This window comes from Octopus bimaculoides, chromosome 26, assembly GCF_046866305.1.
Source record: "Octopus bimaculoides isolate indiv1 chromosome 26, ASM4686630v1, whole genome shotgun sequence".
In the NCBI taxonomy this organism is placed as follows: Eukaryota; Metazoa; Mollusca; class Cephalopoda; order Octopoda; family Octopodidae; genus Octopus; species Octopus bimaculoides.
The window spans coordinates 22,412,453-22,433,238 of NC_142953.1; the positions used below are offsets into that span (position 1 = coordinate 22,412,453).

Here is a 20,786-nt window from a genome sequence, read left to right on the forward strand (position 1 = left end):
TCTTTTTTCAGCGCATCACACTCTTTACCACTTCATACTAAAAATATCCGCCTATGGATATAATAATAGATTACTTTATTTTTTCTGTCTCCGATGAAGGGAAGTACTGGATCTTCCCAGAAACAGCTGTAAGACTCTATCCATAAAATACTTCTCCAACCTTACCATTGCTCATTTTATTTTTATATATATATATATATATATATATATATATGTGTGTGTGTGTGTGTATGTGTGTGTGTGTATATATATATATATATATATATATATATATATATATATATATATATATATATATATATATATGTATATTCACACACACACATATCTATACGCTTATATAATAATAATAATAATAATAATAATAATAATAATAATAATAGCCAGGCAGTGGCTCTCCTGATTTCTGATCTTAACTAATTGGAAGTCTTATCATGTACATTGTTTTGCTTTGGTATAAAAGATGGGGCTACAGCAAATATTCTGCTTAATACCACAGATTTGCTTGTTTGACCTTAAACAATTGAGCATGTCCCTTAGTGGCTGACAATATGTGCATCTCTGATCACAAGCAGAAGTAGTTGGGGAGCAACATAGTCATGGGTTGAGAGGAATTCATTGGGGGTTTCAATAATCCACCTCTGGAAAGATGGGTGTTTTGTTCAACATCCTTAAACAAAGCTTATTCAGGGACATTTTGAGTGGGATGGGCCACCACTCAACCTGAAGAAAATTCTAACTGGGCCCCACCTGTAAGGTTGTGTGCTGTTTATCTTGATATAAGATCACCATGTTGCACACATATGATTGTGAAGCATATGCCTGGTGTATATATTGTATATAGAGGGTGCAGTGTCACATCAGTAACCATGGTGGACGATCTGCCTGGTGTTAAACTAGTACTAACATGGAATTATAACTGATGTGATGATTGACTTTACTTGTTAGTATAGTTACTACTCTGATCTCTTCTTGAGATTTTACAACTAGCTATTTTGCTAGTCTATATATGTATATGGCATTCAACGACATAGTAATATAAATGATAAATATATATATATATATATATATATATATATATATATATATATATATTACGTACATATAAGAGGGATGACCACTAAGTGGACATCCATTATGCTAGAAGAAGACCACCTACGGTCTGACCACTAAGAAAAGATTGTTCTCAAGAAAAATTCAGCAAACGCCAGAACGTAAGCGAGCAAGACAAATGAAAAGATACAAAATATAAAAATTAATCACAAACCTGGTTTCGTTGTTACCACTTACGTAATTACTTACATAAATGTCAGCAACTCACCAGGCTGGTGCAGCCTTCTGGCTCGCCAGTCCTCGGTCAAACCGTCCAACCCATGCCAGTATGGAAAATGGACATTAAACGATGATGATAATGATTATGATAATGATATATATGGGTACGTATGCATATGGGGATGTCACACACAGTAAACAACATGAAATACGAAAACAAATATGTTGAATACGCAAACAACGAGAGAAACAAATGGAAAACAGGACAAGTAACACAAAGAACGTCCCTTCATCAGTTGTCAGCTGCCTAGCTACTCCTCATTTTGAGTATTGAACGATAATATGAGTCTTCAAAGGCAGTTGCTCCCATAAGTACCAAAATAAAATTTGGGATTTATGGAGGGTCAAAGTTGGCAAAAAAAACAGGACAGTGGAGACATACAAGGAAACCGAACGAAACAAACATGGAAGGTCGTTAGACCTGAACAAGGGTAAAATAGCGAAATATAACCAGCTCCCAAAATGGTCCTCTTTAGCAAGATCAAGACTGGTGGTAAGGCTCATGAACATCCAAAACCTTGTTTTCACAACCACTTCAAGCTGTTCATGTTCCATGTTCACATAGTTTGAGGGATTCGACAGGATCCAATGGACATGATTTCTATGACTGGATGCCCTTCCAAACACCAACCATTACCAAGTTGTGGTGCAGTTTGCAAGATGATGAACCCCAAGCAGGTAATATTTTATGTTTGGGGACAAACGACAAAAGATGGGTAAATGCACGAGTAGGGTTCAGAGCAGAACAGTTTGCCAAATCCCAATTAGGGTGGCAATATTTTTATTTCTCTGTTACAAGATATTGTCATGTAATTTTCTGTTGAACTCAAGCCATCTCTGATGGTTGCCTAATTTCTATCTGTCAGTCTATCTATGTCTATCCTTCTATCTATCTATGTCTATCCTTCTATTTATCTATGTCTATCTATCTATTTATCTATGTCTATCTATCTATCTATCTATCTATCTATCCGTCTGTCTATCCATCCATCCATCCATCTGTCCACCTCTCTGTCCATGTATCTGTTCTGTCATGTCTGTCCTCTCATTTATACTCCTGTGGCTCACATGTCCAACAAAACACTGACCACACTCTTCTAATGGATATTGCATTCAAAACCCATTATATAGCGTTACCGTGTTTCTGCTGTTCGGGAAGTAATTGCTGTTGTGCACTCATTAATATAATTATCCGTTCAGCATATACATACATACATACATACATACATACACACACACACACACACACATATATATATGAATATACATACACACATATATAGACATACATATTATCTGTTCAATTATACACATACATGTGTGTGTGTGTATATATATATATATATATATATATAGATATATATATATATATATATATATATACACATATATGCATACACACATACATGCATACACACATATATCCATACACACATATTGCATATATACACATTCATACATGCATACATCTACACACACCCCTATCATTCTTATTACTTTTTTTCTCCCTTCCTAGCTCTTTTGTTTTATGCTTCAATTACACGCCATTCAGTCACTCACTTTTCTGATACATTGTGGATGTCAATCTACTAATCCATTATTCTTTTATTCCCCTCTTCTATAAATACTATTATCCATTCATCCGTCCATCCATCTTTCATTCAGACTTGCATCCGTTAGTCAGATAAGAAAAGTGGTTGTATGGCCCCACTAAACCTGGAGGAACTGACATAAAAGAACTCTGTAATTCTGAAATAAAGGGCCAGATCTTGATGAAGAGGAGACCCCTTGGTCCTTGGCTGTTCCACTTGTGAGGGTCTTTATCAATCGTCCACTATCATAGTGGGAATCCCATATATAGGTGCAGGAGTGGCTGGGTGGTTAGTAACTTGCTTACCAACTACATGGTTCCGGGTTCAGTCCCACTGCGTGGCACCTTGGACAAGTGTCTTCTACTATAGCCTTGGGCCGACCAAAGCCTTGTGAGTCGATTTGGTAGACGGAAACTGAAAGAAGCCCGTCGTATATATGTACATATATATATATATATATATTTGTGTGTGTGTCTGTGTTTGTCCCCCAACATTGCTTGACAACCGATGTTGGTGTGTTTATGTCCCCATAACTTAGTGGTTCAGCAAAAGAGCCCGATAGAATAAGTACTAGGCTTACAAAGAATAAGTTCTGGGGTCGATGTGTTCAACTAAAGGCGGTGCTCCAGCATGGCCACAGTTAAATGACTGAAACGAATAAAAGAATATATATATATATTTATATATATGTACAAGGTGACCCAAAAGTAGGTTTACAGCTATCATGTAGGCACTTTAAATTTCTTTTAAAACATTTTATTACATTTAAATTTCTATCTTCCAATTAACTAAATTAACATAGAATAATGGCTTCATATTTTTTTATAATTAAGATCTAAACTGTTGATGTACGAATGCGAAAGAGATAATTGAATAACTGTCGTAGTGGTTAAGAGCACAGGCTACTAACCCCAAGATTCCGAGTTCAATTCCAGGCAGTGACCTGAATAATAATAATAATAATAATAATAATAATAATAATAATATGGAACAAATAGGGGCTGCAGTAAGGGTGGAGCACTTGCAGAAAACACCACTGCTTGGAACCACTTGAATACTCCGGAAGGTGCTCGGAAAATAAGGTGTTACCTTAGTTCACTGGTAGTGAACAGCTGACACCGTAGCACATCTCCAGCATTAGAAGCCGTGCAAAGACAATAATAATTATAATAATAATAATAATAATAATAATAATAATAATATCGAAAAATACCTTAGGAATGAGAACCCAGGTTCGAAATTTCCCCAAGACACCTGATGAAGGCTGGAGGGTATATCATTGTCATCGTCATCATCATCATCATCACTATTATGTGTCTGTCTGTTTGTCTCGGAGCATGATTATGCAGTTATCCAGTCACCCGACAAAGCGTACACCCCCACCCCAGCGGCTCACATACAATAAGCCACCCTTGTTAACACACAGTCCCTCACACCTATGACGAAATCCCACCAGACAACTCAATTAGACATTTCACCTGAGGACAGGTAAAAAGAATTATCACTTAAAGTACAACATTCCTCTCATTCTTTGTTGCTTTGAAACCACTCCCCTCCCCTTCCTCCTCCCGATCCATTTCAGTCAGCTGCTCTTTTAAAACTAGTGTTACAAGGTGGTGCTCCAGCATGGCCACGCACTAATGACTGAAACGAGTAGAAGGGAAGGTGGAAGGCATGCTGACTCATTCAGACGTTCTGTCGACTCAGCAGAGGGGAAACTATGGAAGCAGAGAGGAAACTATGGAAGCAGAGAGGAAACTATGGAAGCAGAGAGGAAACTATGGAAGCAGAGAGGAAACTATGGAAGCAGAGAGGAATGGAAACGTAGCAGTTTAATGATCATGACGACGACGATGATGATGATGATGATAGTGATGAAGATGATAATGATGATGATGATGATGTCTATGGGGGTGTTAAATTGAACTGTGAATCATGTCTATCAGCCAATAAGGGGAACAGCCCTTCCAACGGACTTTCACACATTTATCTTTGTATTATCTTTTGGGACAGTTAACGAGAGTACACAGTTACCTGTGAACTACATACATACATACACATATATCTATATATATGTATATATATTTATATATATACATCATCATCATAATTTAATGTCTGTTTTCCACACTGGCATGGGTTGGACGGTGTGACCAGAAGTGGCAAGTTGGAGCAGACTGCACCAGGCTCCATTGTCTGATTTGCCCTGGTCTCTACAGCTGGATGCCCTTCCTAATGCCAACCACTTTACAGAGTGTGCTGGGTGCTATTACAAACCACTACCACAAGTACTTTACACCACCAGAAAGACTGGTCTTAACACTTCCGCTGTGGAGTACGGTGCCAGGCATCTCGGTCCTTTCTCATCTCACCTGAAAGCTTCAGCTTTCTGAGGTCGCTCTTCAGTACTTCATTCCATGTCTTCCTGGGTTTCCCACTTCCACATGTTCGATCCTCTTTGAGAGATTGGCACTTCTTTATGGAGCTGTTGGCATCCATCCACCTCACCTGACCAAACCAGCACAGTCTTCTCTCTTCCACACAGCAACCGATTCCTCTTATGTCTAACTTCTCACTCAAAACACTGGTAATCTGTTGAACATGTACTCTGACACTGCTATTCCAGCAGAGCATACTAACCCTATTCCTTGCATGTATATATTATGCACACACACACACACACATACAGAGGCCCTATTCCTTTGCATGTCCACTGGATTTAGGGACCCTGTCTCACTACCATATACATGCATATATACAGGGGCTGGACAAAATAATGGAAACATCTTAAAATTTCAAACAAATTTATTTCAATATGGGGTAGGACTGCCTTTGGCAGTAATTACAGTTTGAATTCTACGATGTATGGACTCATACAAAGTTTGAATTGTTTCCAAAGGAATTTTTGTCCATTCTTCAACTAAAACAGTCTCCAGTTCTTGTAGTGATGATGGTGAAGGATATCGGCTCCTTTCTTGTTTTTCTAAAATGCACCATAAATGTTCAATAATATTGAGATCTGGGGACTGTGGTGGCCAGATAAGATGTTCAACTTCACTAGAATGTTCCTCGTGCCATTCAGTAACAACTTTAGCTGTGTGAATTGGTGCATTATCATCCTGAAAGATTGCATTTCACTCCAGAAACAGTTCTGCAACCATAGGATGAATTTGATTAGATAAAATGCTTAAATAGTCTTGACTATTAATTCTGCCATGACTAGAAACCATTGGGCCAGCAGATTTCCAAGCCCCCCCCCCCCCCCAAATCATCACAGATCCTCCACTACGTTTAACAGTTGGAAGAAGGTAATCTGGGTCAAATGCTTCTTTTGGCTGTCTCCACACGTATACTCGGCTGGTGGTCGGAAATAAGGTAAAGGATGACTCACCTGAGAAAATAACATTCTTCCACTGCTCTAGGGACCAATTCTGTAGGTTTTTACTCCACTCTATATGCTTTGCAACGTTTGTTTTTGAAAGTAATGGTTTTCTGATTGCAGCCCTCCCATGAAATTTGGCTTTGTGCAGCTCCCGGTGAACAGTTTTTGTGGAAACTGGGTTCTCAAGGTGATCATTAAGCTCTGCAGTAATTTTGGGAGCTGTACTTTTGTGATCCTTTCTAACAATTCACGTAAGAGTCTGACAGTCCTTATCTAAAAGTTTTGGTTTTCTTGCGGAGTTTTGTTTCAACGAGATTTTTCCCTCTTTCTCAAAGGCTGTCATTACTTTCGAGACAGTACTTCTTGATACACCAAACATTTCGGCTGTTTTCATTACGCTAGCGCCTGCCATACGAGCACCAGCAATTTGACCTCTTTGAAAGTCCAATAGATCTGTTATTTTAATGAATTTTAATTACCTTTTTCTGGTGATATTTGAAAAGAAACAGCAATTTTAGCAAAACCTATCAAGCAGCACTAACAATAAATCAAAAAACATAAAAATAAACAAGCTTTTGACGGTTTTATGGATATTTCAAAATTATAATGCTAGGTATTTCCATTATTTTGTCCAACCCCTGTATATATATCATATCATCATCGTTATTTAAGGTCCATTGTCCACGCTGGCATGAGTTGGACGGTTTGACCAGGGCTGGCATGCTGGAAGGCTGTGCCAGGATCCAGTCTCATTTGGCAGGGTTTTCCTTACGCCAACCACTCCAAGAGTGTAATGGGTGCTTTTACATGCCACTGGCATGGGTGTCATTTGCGTGACACCAGCATCTGCCATGACAGCGATTTTGCTCAGCTTGATAGGTCTTCTTTTCAAGCACAATATAATACCAAAGGTCTCAGTCATTGCCTCCATGAAGCCCAACATTTGAAAGGAACTCAGCTACTTTGCTTCCATGAGGCTATAAATATATATACATATATATATATATATAATACCTCGATATATGAGTTAATTTGTTTCTGGAGACCGTTTGTAAAGCAAAAGCTCGTAAAGCAGAACAATAGTTTCTCATGGCAGCAATGACATTTTTATGCCGTCATTTTACTCCATCGCTGTGTAGATGTATCAGAACCAGTGTTGCTACATGTTGCTACATGTTGCAACGCTGCCACACACACAAAATGGCTGTTTAACCTTTTTTATATTTATTATAAAATAAAACTTGTAAACTTAGGGTCTAGTAAAGAGTGTCTTCATAAAGTGAGGCATTACTGTATATATATATGTCATGGACCCTCAAATCATTAGACAACGTATGAGTGTTCAGCAATTTCTTTCCGAACAACCACACAGATGATTTGTTTATAGAGATCAAATGTTTGTGTTCACACAGGCTCACTCCCTCTGCCAAAATGACATCACCTGTACAGGTGCAACTGGGTACCACATGTCAGATGATGAAATGATCACAGAGCAGCATGAAATGAAGTGCTTTGCTCAAGAACACAATGCAATGCCCGGTCTAGGAATCGAACTCAAGATCTTGCATTTGTGAGTGCAACACCCTAACCACTAAGCCATGTGCCTTCATATATATATATATATATATATATATATATATATATATATATATATACATACATATATACATACATATATATATATATATATATATATTTTCAAATTACGACAAACGTAAATAAACAAACTAAGTTTGCTTTTAGAAGCGTTGAGATGTCTTAGAAAGTTAAAGAAGTGATTTTAAATTCTCAATCACAGAATAATGCTAATAATATAGCCTGAACAGGATAAACTACCCCTATTTTGCAGAGAAAAGTGTAGGTGGCTAGCTATATATATATATATATATATATATATATATATATAAAACGACCTCAAACCCACAAGAGTAAACAAGAGAGACAGAGACAGGTAGAAACATGGAAAATGCCCCTTGTATTTGAACAGTATGCAAATATTCTTTTAAAAAACTTTCCATTTAATTTTTCCAGAATTTAATTGTTTTACATACTTACAGTTGAAAAAGTCTCAATGACTGAAACCGGTACTGAAATGTTTTTTATAAAATAATTTTAGCATTTTCTACCTTGAATTTTATTTTCCATGTATATATATATATATATATATATATATATATATATATATATATCAACTCATGTGTTCCTTTACAACCTTTTACACACACACACACACACATACATACATTGTTATCAATAAATCTATAGATATATTCTGTGATACAATATATTACATTGCAATAAGATGTATATATCTGTCTGTGCATACATTGTTGGCTACAATCTATAGATATATTTAGTACTACATTATTATGTCTCTAATACAAAACACTAACAACACACCTGTTATCTGATAAAGGAGAAATTCCTGCTCATTAGGGAAGATGAACTCCATGCACCAATGAAGTCAATGGAAACAAAAATACGCACATCAGTGACTCCAATCGGTGAGAGCATAAATATAAAGTGGAGCAATTATATTTAAGGATGAAAGATTCCATGACAAACAAGACAGTCATCTGATTAAGAAAGTCACTTCCAGCTTGGTTGTACTGCGTGGGACCTTGGGGAAAATGTCTTATATAATTATTGTTATTGACTTGGAATGACCTAGTTTTGAAGACAGAAAGAAACTATGGGAGCCTGTGAGAGCCAGTGGGTACCAGTGGGAGTCTGTGAGAGCCAGGGGATGCCAGTGGAAGCCAGAGGGTACCAGTGGGAGCCAGTGGGTGCCAGTGGGTGCCAGTGGGTGCCCGTGTGTGCTCATGGGAGCCAGTGGCTGCCAGTGGGAGCTTGTGAGAGCCAGTGGGTGGCAGTAGAAACCTGTGAGAGCCTGTGGGTGCTAGTGGGAACCAACGGGAAGAGTTGGTCCTATTCTTTTATTCTTTTACTTGTTTCAGTCATTTGACTGCAGCCATGCTGGAGCATCGCCTTTAGTCAAGTTAGACACAATCTGTTCTGAACTTTAACCCTTCCCCTCATCATCCTCACCGCACACACTTAAAAGACTTTTCTCCCTTGTTCTCAACTCCAGGCCGTCTTTCCTGCTTCTCTCCAGTTGAATCCCTGCTTTTTCCACCTCTGCCTCATTATCTTGCCTTCCATTTTGGGTAGGGTGTGGGTGGAGGTCATCCTCTCTTCCATAATATTATTCTTAGCCCTTTTGATACCAACCCACCGGAAACTGTTTCTGATTCTGTAGAACAAATGTCTTGTTCTCAAAAGTTCTGAATTAAAATCTTCCACCAAACCTTAGTCACAATTTATGTTCCTAACACGAGCTTAATGATAACTAAGTTATTTTACAAAATTCTTTGTTATATTTAAAATTAATTGAAAGAAACACAGAGCATCTCCACAGAAATAAGGTAACAAAATGGTTAAAGGCATGAAACTGTAATGATTGATTATAATACAATGGTACAACAGAGAAGAAGAAAGTTGTTTCCAGTTTCAAATAAGAAAAATTGGAAGAATGCATTAAAATATTAAATCTGAAAATAGAAAACATTTGGTGGAGCATATATCTCATGAGTGGATGCTCTTCTGGTTTTACTCACTCAACTGCAGCTTGGAAGTATGTTCTAATTTCAGACAAGTCATAACAAATGGAATAATGTGGCCTTGTCTTGGCTTGGGGTTTTTGGTAAAAAAAAAATTTTTTTAATAAATAAATTTGGGAGAAAATGGTAGGGGTGGGGAACAGGCGGAAGTCTTTCCCAGCCCTGTATATACTTCATTTCTGCAAGATTCTTGGTGTGAATTTGTGGGTAGAAAGAAATCTTGTGTCAAGGGTAGGTCATTATGTCAATGATAATAACAACACATGCACTGGTTCAATATCCCTCTCTTCCCTGTATGTAAGTAGTCATGTAATTTGTCAATGACAAGAACCTGCTCTACCGCAACCTTTTCCCTCGTACCTTAACACCCCCCTCAAACATATGGTTGCAGCATCCCCCTTCTCTGCATTTGTTGATTAGTGAGTTACATGGTGACCTCAATAGGGCCAGTACCACAAAATAAGGCACCCAATACACACTGTAAAGGGATTGGTGTTAAGATGGGCATTGAGGTGTAGTGAGCATGCCCAAAGCAGACACTGGAGTACGGTGAGGTCCCTGAACCCACTGGACCTTGTCAAACCATCCAACCCATGCCAGCATGGAAGTTGGATGTCAAATGGTGATGATCATGATGATGATGGTGGTGGTGACAATGATGATGATGATGATGATGATGGTGATGGCAAAAATGGCGATGATGATGATGATGATGGAGGTGATGGTGATGATGATGATGGTGATGAAGATGATGGTGATTATGATGATGATGATGATGATGATGATGATGATGATGATGATGGTGGTGGTGATGATGATCATATTCCTTGATAATATAGTGGTAAGTCCCCATGCTTGTCTTGCAGGAGACCAGGGTTTGATTCCTGGCTGTGAATGCAATGTGCACTTCTGTACTTTGGGTGCAGGAATGACCGTGGGGTTAAAAGATCTCCTTCTCAGCCACACGGTCATGGGCTGCACATGTATACACACACACACATGCACACATGTATGTACACATATGTACAAGCACCCACACATGCACATATGCACACAAGCACATTTGCAAACATGTGCACAAGCACATATACACATGTGTACATGGAACCACACACACACACACACACACACACATATACATACACACATATATACATACACACATGCACACAAAGACACACACGTGTACATGCATGCGCATACACACACATACTTGCCCAAACACACACACATCTACATGCATGCACAAGCATGCACGCACACACACACTCACATGTACATGCATGCACAAGCACGCACGCACACACACACACACTCACATGTACATGCATGCATGTGAACACACACACACACACACACACCTTCCTCACCACTACCACCACTCCTCTGTCTCTTACACATACAAGTATTGTTTCGTTAACACACACACACACATCTGTCACTACGGGTGCATTCATATTTCCAGCACTACCTCTCTCTCTCCTTGTTTCTGCCTCTCTGTTATCCACCCTCTCTCTCTCTCTCATACTTGCTGGTGCCCCTGGACTGGCTCTTGTGTGGGTGACACGGGAAGTTTTTCGAGCGAGACCGTTGCCAGTGCCCCTGGACTGGCTCTTGTGCGGGGCCGTTGTAGGATTTTCGAGCGGGATCATTGCTGGTTCCCCTGGACTGACTCATGTGCGGGCGACACACAAAATCTTTTTTTTTTTTTTTTTTTTGTGTGGGTGGCACATAAAATGCACCATTTTGAGCGTGGCCGTTGCCAGTACCGCCTGACTGGCCTTCGTGCGGGTGACACGTAAAAGTACCCACTACACTCTCGGAGTGGTTGGCGTTAGGAAGGGCATCCAGCTGTAGAAACTCTGCCAAATCAGATTGGAGCCTGGTGCAGCCATCTGGTTTCACCAGTCCTCAGTCAAATCGTCCAACCCATGCTAGCATGGAAAGCGGACGTTAAACGACGACGACGAATACAGATACTCACACACACACACACACATATTTGTATGTATGAGTACACTCAACATAGCCATTACCTCTTTCTCTGCTCCCTGTCTGTCTGTCTCTCTCTCTCTCTCTCTCTCTCTCTCTCTCTTTCTCTCTGTATCATTCTCTCTTCCATACTTGCTCACACACATACGCATATATACACATACACATGCACATGCACACATGTATGCTTGTAGAAATCCCCACAACCTTCCATCACCACTTCTGCACCCCCCACACACATTTTCTCTCTGCCTCCCCTTTCTCTACCTGTCTATCTCCCCCCCTCTCTCTCTGCCTGTCTATTTCCCTCCCTCTTTCCTATTTACACAATCACACACACACACCTCTACAGGTATTCTATCTTATTCTTTCTCTCTCATCACACACATTCTCTCCCTCACACAGAACATTTATTCTCTCTCTCTCTCTCTCTTTCGCACACACACACACACACACCCTCTCTCTCACACACACAGAACACAAACCTCCTCTCTCTCTCTCTCTCTCTCTCATACACACACACACACACACACACACACACACACAGAACACACTCTCTCTCTCTCTCTCACACACACACACACACACACACACACACACACACACACACACACACACACACACACACACACACACACACACACACAGAACACATCCTCTCTCTCTATCCCACAATACTGTCTGTCTGTCACTTTGTCTGTCATTGTCTCTCTCTCTCTCTATTCGAACAACACTGTATGTCAAGCGGAACAGCGTCTGGTCTGGGTATTTCTTGAACAAAAGACAGCCAACTGTGACCTCTTGGCTCTGCTACAAGTGCCACTGACACCTCTTGCACTGTTCAGGTTTGCAACTCAAACCTGTGGAGGAAAACAAACCAGAAAAGAGTATCCTCTACCCTCTACCCACATCTACCACTGGCCGATGAGCCAATAAATGGTGAAGGCATGTAGCTTGGTGGTTAGGGGTATTTGGATCATGATTATAAGGTCCTGAGTTCAATTCCCACTGACATATTGTATCCTTGAGCAAGAGACTTTATGTTTCATGCACCAGTCCACTCAGCTGCAAAAAATGAGTCGTACCTGTAATTCAAAGGGGCCAGCTTGTCACACCGGATCTCCCTGAGGACTATGTTAAAGGCACATGTTTCTGTGGAGTGCTCAGCCACTTGTGTGTTATTTTCACGAACAGGCTGTTCTATTGATCGGATCAACTAGAACCTCATTGTCATAACTGAAGACAATATACAGACACTTATGACATACTATATCATATAAACAACTCTGAATGTATATATATACATATATATATATATATATATATGGGCCTCACGGAGGCAATGTCTGAGGTCTTTGGCATTATATCATACTACTTGAGAAGACCCATCAAGCCACATAAAATCGCAGTCATCCAACTCATGCCAGCATGGACAACAGTCATTAAATGATGATGATGATGATGATGATGATGATGATGATGATGATATATATGAGGGTAAGATCCAGGGATCCAAGTGTAGAAAGTTAGTAAGCTTCAAGTAAACCCTGGCATGTATAAAACAAAAAAACACATAATAGATAGCGTACAGTCAGTAACGATAACAATTTATAGGCATTCAAGGTTACACACTTTTTCCCAAATGAAAATTTCGAAGAGATTCAATATGCTGAAAATTTCTGTGAATAAAAATCCCAAATCAGGGAGTGGAGCAGGTATGCAGGTTGTATATGTTTCTTAGCTAGCTGATCCTTTGATGTAATAATTATGCAATGAGAGGTACTCAGTTAAGCTAGTCATCAGGCTGAGAGTACTTTAATTACATGAATAATGAAGCCAGAAGAACAAAACAAAATAAATAAAAAAAAACAAAGGTTTCAAGAAATAAACAGTCACCGCTCATTTTAACCACCACCACCACTACTCCCACTACTACTACTACTACTACTACTACTACTACTACTACTACTACTAACACTGCCACCGCCATCCTTATCCACCTACCCACTACTACTACTATCAGTCAAGGACCACAAATGTCACCACCTCCACCACTATCACGTTTACCTCAATCAACCATCACACCAACAGCCACCACCACCACCACCACACCACTGCCATCATCTCAGCTACTACAATCATCATCATCATCTCCCCCCCCCTCCCCCAAAACTTATTTGGATTTTAAGTGTTACATAGGAGAAAACATCCAGAAAAGCATCACACTAAAAGTAGTAGTAGTAGTAGTAGCAGTAGTAGTAGTTGTAGTAGTAGTAGTAGTAGTAGTAGCAGCAGTAGTAGTAGTTGTAGTAGTAGTAGTAGTAGTGGTGGTGGTGGTGGTAGTGGTAGTTCCCCCCTCTACTGCCAAATGACTTGAATCTTCCTACCACTGCTGCCACCCCCACCACCACTACTATTCAACCTCAGTTGAGCCCTTCACTCTTCCCCTCCCTCCCTGCCTGGTTCTCAAGTGACCTCAGGCTTTCCCCTCCTCCAGATTCACTTCAATCCATCTCCTCCGTCCCCACTGCCCACGCCCCTCACTCATTCTTTCCCATTCATCAACCTCTGGCTACTTTACTACTACCACTATTACAACTATTTTCTGACAATATATATATATATATATATATATATATATATATATATATATATATATATATATATAGAGAGAGAGAGAGAGAGAGAGAGAGAGAGAGAGAGAGAGAGATAGATGTGTGTGTGTGCATATATATATATGTATATATATATATATATATATATATATATATATATATACATACATACACACACACACATATATATATATACACATATATATGTACATATATATATATATATATATATATATATATATATATATATATATGTACATATATATCATCATCTTCATCATCGTCGTTTAACATCCGCTTTCCATGCTAGCATGGGTTGGACGATTTGACTGAGGACTGGTGAAACCAGATGGCTACACCAGGCTCCAATCTGATTTGGCAGAGTTTCTACAGCTGGATGCCCTTCCTAATGCCAACCACTCCGAGAGTGTAGTGGGTACTTTTACGTGTCACCTGCACGAAGGCCAGTGAGGCGGTACTGGCAACGGCCACGCTCAAAATGGTGTATTTTATGTGTCACCCGCACAAGAGCCAGTCCAGGGGCACTGGCTACGATTTCGCTCGAAAGTCCTTACACATGCCGCGGGCACAAGTGCCAGAAAGGCGACGCTAGGCACAGGTGTCATCAGGATTTCGCTTTCGAAGGAGACGACGTTGGCATGGGTGCCAGTCGTCGAATTTAATTCGATTTCGATTTCAATTTCATTTGTCTCAACAGGTCTTCGCAAGTGGAGTTTAGTGTCTAATGAAGGAAGGTACACATAAGTGGACTGGCTGAGGCCATAGATTTAGGTCTCACTTGGCTTGCCGGGTCTTCTCACGCACAACATATTTCCAGAGGTCTCGGTCAGAAGTCATCGCCTTGGTGAAGCCCAATGTTCGCAGGTCGTGCCTCACCACCTCAGCCCAGGTCTTCCTGGACCTACCTCTTCCACAAGTTCCCTCAACTGCTAGGGTGTGGCACTTTTTCACACAGCTATCCTCATCCATTCTTGCTACATGACCATACCAGCGCAATCGTCTCTCTTGCACACCACAACTGATGCTTCGTAAGTTCAACTTTTCTCTCAAGGTACTGATACTCTGTCTAGTATGCACACTGACATTACACATCCATCGGAGCATACTGGCTTCATTCCTTGCGAGCCTACGCATGTCCTCAGCAGTCACAGCCCATGTTTCACTGCCATGAAGTATGGCTGTTCGTACACATGCGTCATACAGTCTGCCTTTTACTCTGAGTAAGAGGCCCCTTGTCATCCACAGAGGTAAGAGCTCTCTGAACTTTGCCCAGGCTATTCTTATTCTAGCAGCTACACTTTCAGCGCACCCTCCCCCACTACTAACTTGGTCACCTAGATAGCGGAAGCTATCAACTACGTCTAGTTTTTCTCCCTGGAATGTGGCAGAAGTTGTTTTCTGCACATTTACAGTGTTTATGGCTCTTGAACAGCTGCTACATACAAAAACTAACTTGCTAGTTAACCTGCCTTTGATATTGATGCACCTCTTATGTGTCCATAGCTTGCACTGGGTGCATTTTATAGAGTTTCTACCTACGTCATTTCTACAGATCGAGCAGGGCCATCTACCTGAAGGGGTTTGTGTTTTGTCTACCTTCCTACTTATTAGAACTTTGGTTTTATCTAGGTTTTATCTAGGTTGACTCTAAGGCCCTTCGATTCAAGTCCTTGCTTCCACACCTGAAACTTCTCTAGTTCTGATAGTGACTCAGCAATTAGTGCAAGGTCATCAGCATAGAGGAGCTCCCAGGGGCATCCTGTCTTGAATTCCTTTGTTATTGCCTGGAGGACTATGATAAATAGGAGGGGGCTGAGGACTGAACCTTGGTGGACCCCTACCTCTACCAGGAATTCTTCACTGTACTCATTGCCAACCCTCACCTTACTGACAGCTCTCACTAACCAATACATACATATATATATAAATATATATATGCATATATATATACATAAATTAAAGTGAGACCATAACCCGTGGCCTTTACCAGGGGTGTGGCCAGCCCACTTATACGTACCTTTCCTTCTTTGGACACTAAACTCAGCTTGTGAAGACCTGTTGGGCAAGTGAGATTGAAACTGAACCAAAGTTGATGACTGGCACCCGTGCCAGTGGAGCGCTAACAGCACCATCCGAGCAGGATCACTGCCAGAGCAGCGGTTTTGCTCCCATGCCGGTGGCACGTAAAAAGCACCATTTGAGCGCGATCGTTTCCAGCTTTGCCTTACTGGCACTTGTGCCGGTGGCATGTGAACAAAACATTGGACTGACTCCTGTGCAGGTGGCACATAAAAAATAACCATCTGAGCATGGCTGTTGCCAGTACTACCTGACTGGCCCTCGTGCCGGTGGCACATAAAAAGAGTGGTTAGCATTAGGAAGGGCATCCAGCTGTAGAAACTCTGCCAGATCAGATTGGAGCCTGGTACAGCCATCCACTTTGCCAGTCCCCAGTCAAATCGTCCAACCCATGCTAGCATGGAAAGCGGACGTTAAATGATGATGGTGTTTACATAAAGGTATAGCTCTGTGGTCAAGCAGTTGACTTTTTAAATAATGCACTTATATATATATACAAAGAGATAGAAAGACAGAGAAAGAGCGACAGAGACATAGAGAGAGAGAGAGAAGAAGAGAGAGAGAAGGAGAGAGAGGGAGAGAGAGAGAGAGAGAATGCATTCTTCCTCCCCTCTTCCCGCTCCCTCAACTCTTTTAATCTTTCCTTTCTTCCCCCTCTCTCCTACAGTCCCTGCCTTTACGTCCTGATATTTCACTTTAACATACACACACACACACACACACACACATACACTTACACATACACTGAAACACACACACATATGTATATATACATACATAAATAAATAAATAAATACAAACATACACACACATATATGTACTATATATATATAGATAGATAGATAGATATACACACATATTTACATATATATCTACATCTATTTATAAATACCTTTTTATATTGATATCTTTTGATCTTGATAGCAATCTACCTATATCTATTTATATACTTGCTTGTATCTATCCACCTATCTATCTATTTACCCACCTATCTATCTACCTATCTCTATCTATCTATCTACCTCTTTATATGTTTCCCTTTCTTTGTCTTACCCTTTCATTTTCTCCCTCTCTCTTCCTCGCCATAATAACTCTTCCCATCACCTCCTTCTATCCACCTGAGACATTCTCTTCTGATTGTCCCATTTCTCAATCACTCACCTGTAATCACTCTACCTGTCCTTCCAGCACACACCTATAGTGCTGTCACACCTCTCCTCTTATTCACCTGCATTCACTAAGCTCACACACACACACACACACACACACACCCATGCAGAGAAAACTAGTGAGCTTGTGGTGTTGGGCAAGCAGTCGAGCGAGTGAGCGGAACAGAGAGGACAATCCTACCTCTATCAAACAAACAGTGCAACACCAGAGGAGTTAGACTTAACACAACACTACACACTTAAGTCACTTTTAATGATAACAACAACAACAACAGCAGCATAAAAAATTAAAATAAAACATTAACAAAACACAAACAGAACGAGAGAAAAAAAAAAAAGAACAGTAAAACTGGGAAGCTATTTCGAAAATTAATTTGGACTAAAAATTGGTGGATTTAAAACAAAACATCACAAATAGTTTTATAAGGAAGAGAACGTGGGAACGAAAAATACATCGACAGAAAAGGAAGATTATACGGTTGATATTAAAACAAAAGAATAACAACAATAATAATAACAATAACAATAGTAATAATCATTATAATCAAAAGTATAACGATATTTGATCTTTCTGGTTAATATTTTAATTTCTTGCTGAATCACTGGATTTAATATCCTTTTTACGGGTCTGTTGGATTGGATTATAAATTTAGGTGGGTAATATTTATATCTATATATATTTTTTTTAATGAATTTTTTTTTTTTTACTTTTATCTGCAAACTTTTATCTTTCTATCAATCTGTATATCTAACTATATCTGTCTGTGTATTTACCTATCTGTTTTATATCTGCCTAGATCTATCTATCTTTTTCCTACCTATCCATATCTCTATCTATCTATCTATCTATCTATCTATTTTGATCAACTTCGAAAAAGAAAAATTCTACATTGTATTGTCCCCTCTGTGTTAAGCCCTGTGTGGCTAAATAAAGAAATCTACCTGTCTATCCTTCTATCTATCAATCTATCTATCTGTCTGCTCTTTGTCTGTCTATCTATCTTTCTATCAGCCTGTCTATCTATCTATCTGTCTTTCTATACATACATATCTGTCTATCTATCTATCTATCTATCTATCTACCTATCTATCTATCTATCTATGTATCAGCCTGTCTATCTATCTATCTATATGTTTATCTATCTATCCATCTATCTGTGTCTATCCATCCATCCATCCATCCATCTCTGTCATTCTATCAAATTTTCAGATTTAAACTAGTATGAAAATGATATGTCTCTTTTTATATCTTTATTAAATGTACACTAAAGTAATGCATGTGTGTGTGTGTGTATACACAAACACACACACACATTCAATGATTAGGAAGTCAATATTTACTAAAATACATTCCATTTTCAAAATTCAATCAAATCTATGAACAGAATTTTTTTTCCTTTATGAATGTCTGCTTTGAAACTAATGACCATTTTCATCCCGACTCTGCCAATAGCAGGAAGCAATGGAATCGCAAACGTCAAGAAACATTTTGGTTCAGTATTTGTGTATGTTCTTGTTAAATGGCTGCCCTTAGTTTATTGACTTGCCAATTTTTCTTGTTATTGTAAACTTTATTCTTTAAATATCCTCATTAGAAAAAAATCTAGTGGTGTGGCATCTGATGAATGCAGAGGATATTGTACTGAACCTTTTTTTGTGCAATCTACCTGCTTGTCAAAATCTCGTCAAGGTAGACCCTTACATTATTATTATGGCAGTGTGAGGGAGACCCATTTTGCTGGAAACAAAACTCCACATCCTCAAAGTCCTCTGGGAATCTTGGCACCACAGATCGCTAAAGCAAGTTCAAGTAAATGGTACCAGTCACAGAACTATCAAAAAAGAATGGTCCAATTAAATCCTTTTGAAGATAATCCACACCATACTGTAATTCCTGGTAAATTAACATGATGTCCCATCATAATATGCAGATTCATAGGTCACAATTGGGTGCCATTCTGGTGGTTAATTGAGCCATTTAATTTAAATGTGCTTTCATCATTCTGAACGATTTTTGCTGAACAATTTTTGCATTTTCTGAACATCTTGCTAAATACCACTCACAAAATTCCACTCTTTGATCTGGATTATCTTCTTTAAGAGTTTGGATTATTCTTGGAATATGACTTTTCCAATGACCGAACTTTAAAATGCAATTGATGCTTGCCTTTGAAATTCCTATCTCATGGCATTCTTGCAGAATACAGATTTTCTTAAACTCTGGCAATACACTTCTGCTGCCTTTTCTGGAATTCATCAATGCTTTGTAGACTTCACCAATTACATCCACAGTCTTCCAGACCATTTTTTTAATAGCCATTCTGAACAGTTCCATCTCATTCAAACTTATCTCTATTGCAAATTATGGTAAGACTGCATGCGTAGACCTGTCTGAAAATCCCTTCTAACCTGTTTTAGCTCTCCATTTGTGGTCTCAAACTTCCATTTGCTGCACTTTAGGAATTACTGTCTGTGTTCAAAGCTTAGTCGGGTTATCATCATTATTTCTAATGGGTTAATTAAAGGATGAATGCATATTTTTGCAGGACACCATATATATATATATATATATATATATATATATATATATATATATACACACACATATATATATATATATATATACATATACACACATATATATATATATACATATATATATATATATATATATACACTCATATATATATATATACAAATATATGTATCTATATATGAGCGTGGCCGTTGCCAGTACCGCCTGACTGGCTCCTGTAGGATTTTCGAGCGAGATCGTTGCCAGCGCCCCTGGACTGGCTTGTGCGGGTGGCACATAAAAGACACCATTTCGAGCGTGGCCGTTTTCGTGCGGGTGACACGTAAAAGCACCCACTACACTCTCTGAGTGGTTGGCGTTAGGAAGGGCATCCAGCTGTAGAAACTCTGCCAAATCAGACTGGAGCCTGGTGTTGCCATCCGGTTTCACCAGTCCTCAGTCAAATCGT

At 39.4% G+C, this 20,786-nt stretch overlaps 1 protein-coding gene across 1 annotated transcript in view; it reads left to right on the plus strand.

Moving 5' to 3' along the window:
• Positions 1-17,761: 17,761 nt before the first annotated feature.
• The window catches only part of LOC106878860 (uncharacterized), a 24,132-nt gene continuing 21,107 nt past the window's right edge, over positions 17,762-20,786 (plus strand). The window contains exon 1 of the mRNA XM_052976973.2: positions 17,762-18,455. The gene's annotated coding sequence lies outside the window, so the exon portion shown is untranslated. The remainder of the gene's footprint in view (positions 18,456-20,786) is intronic.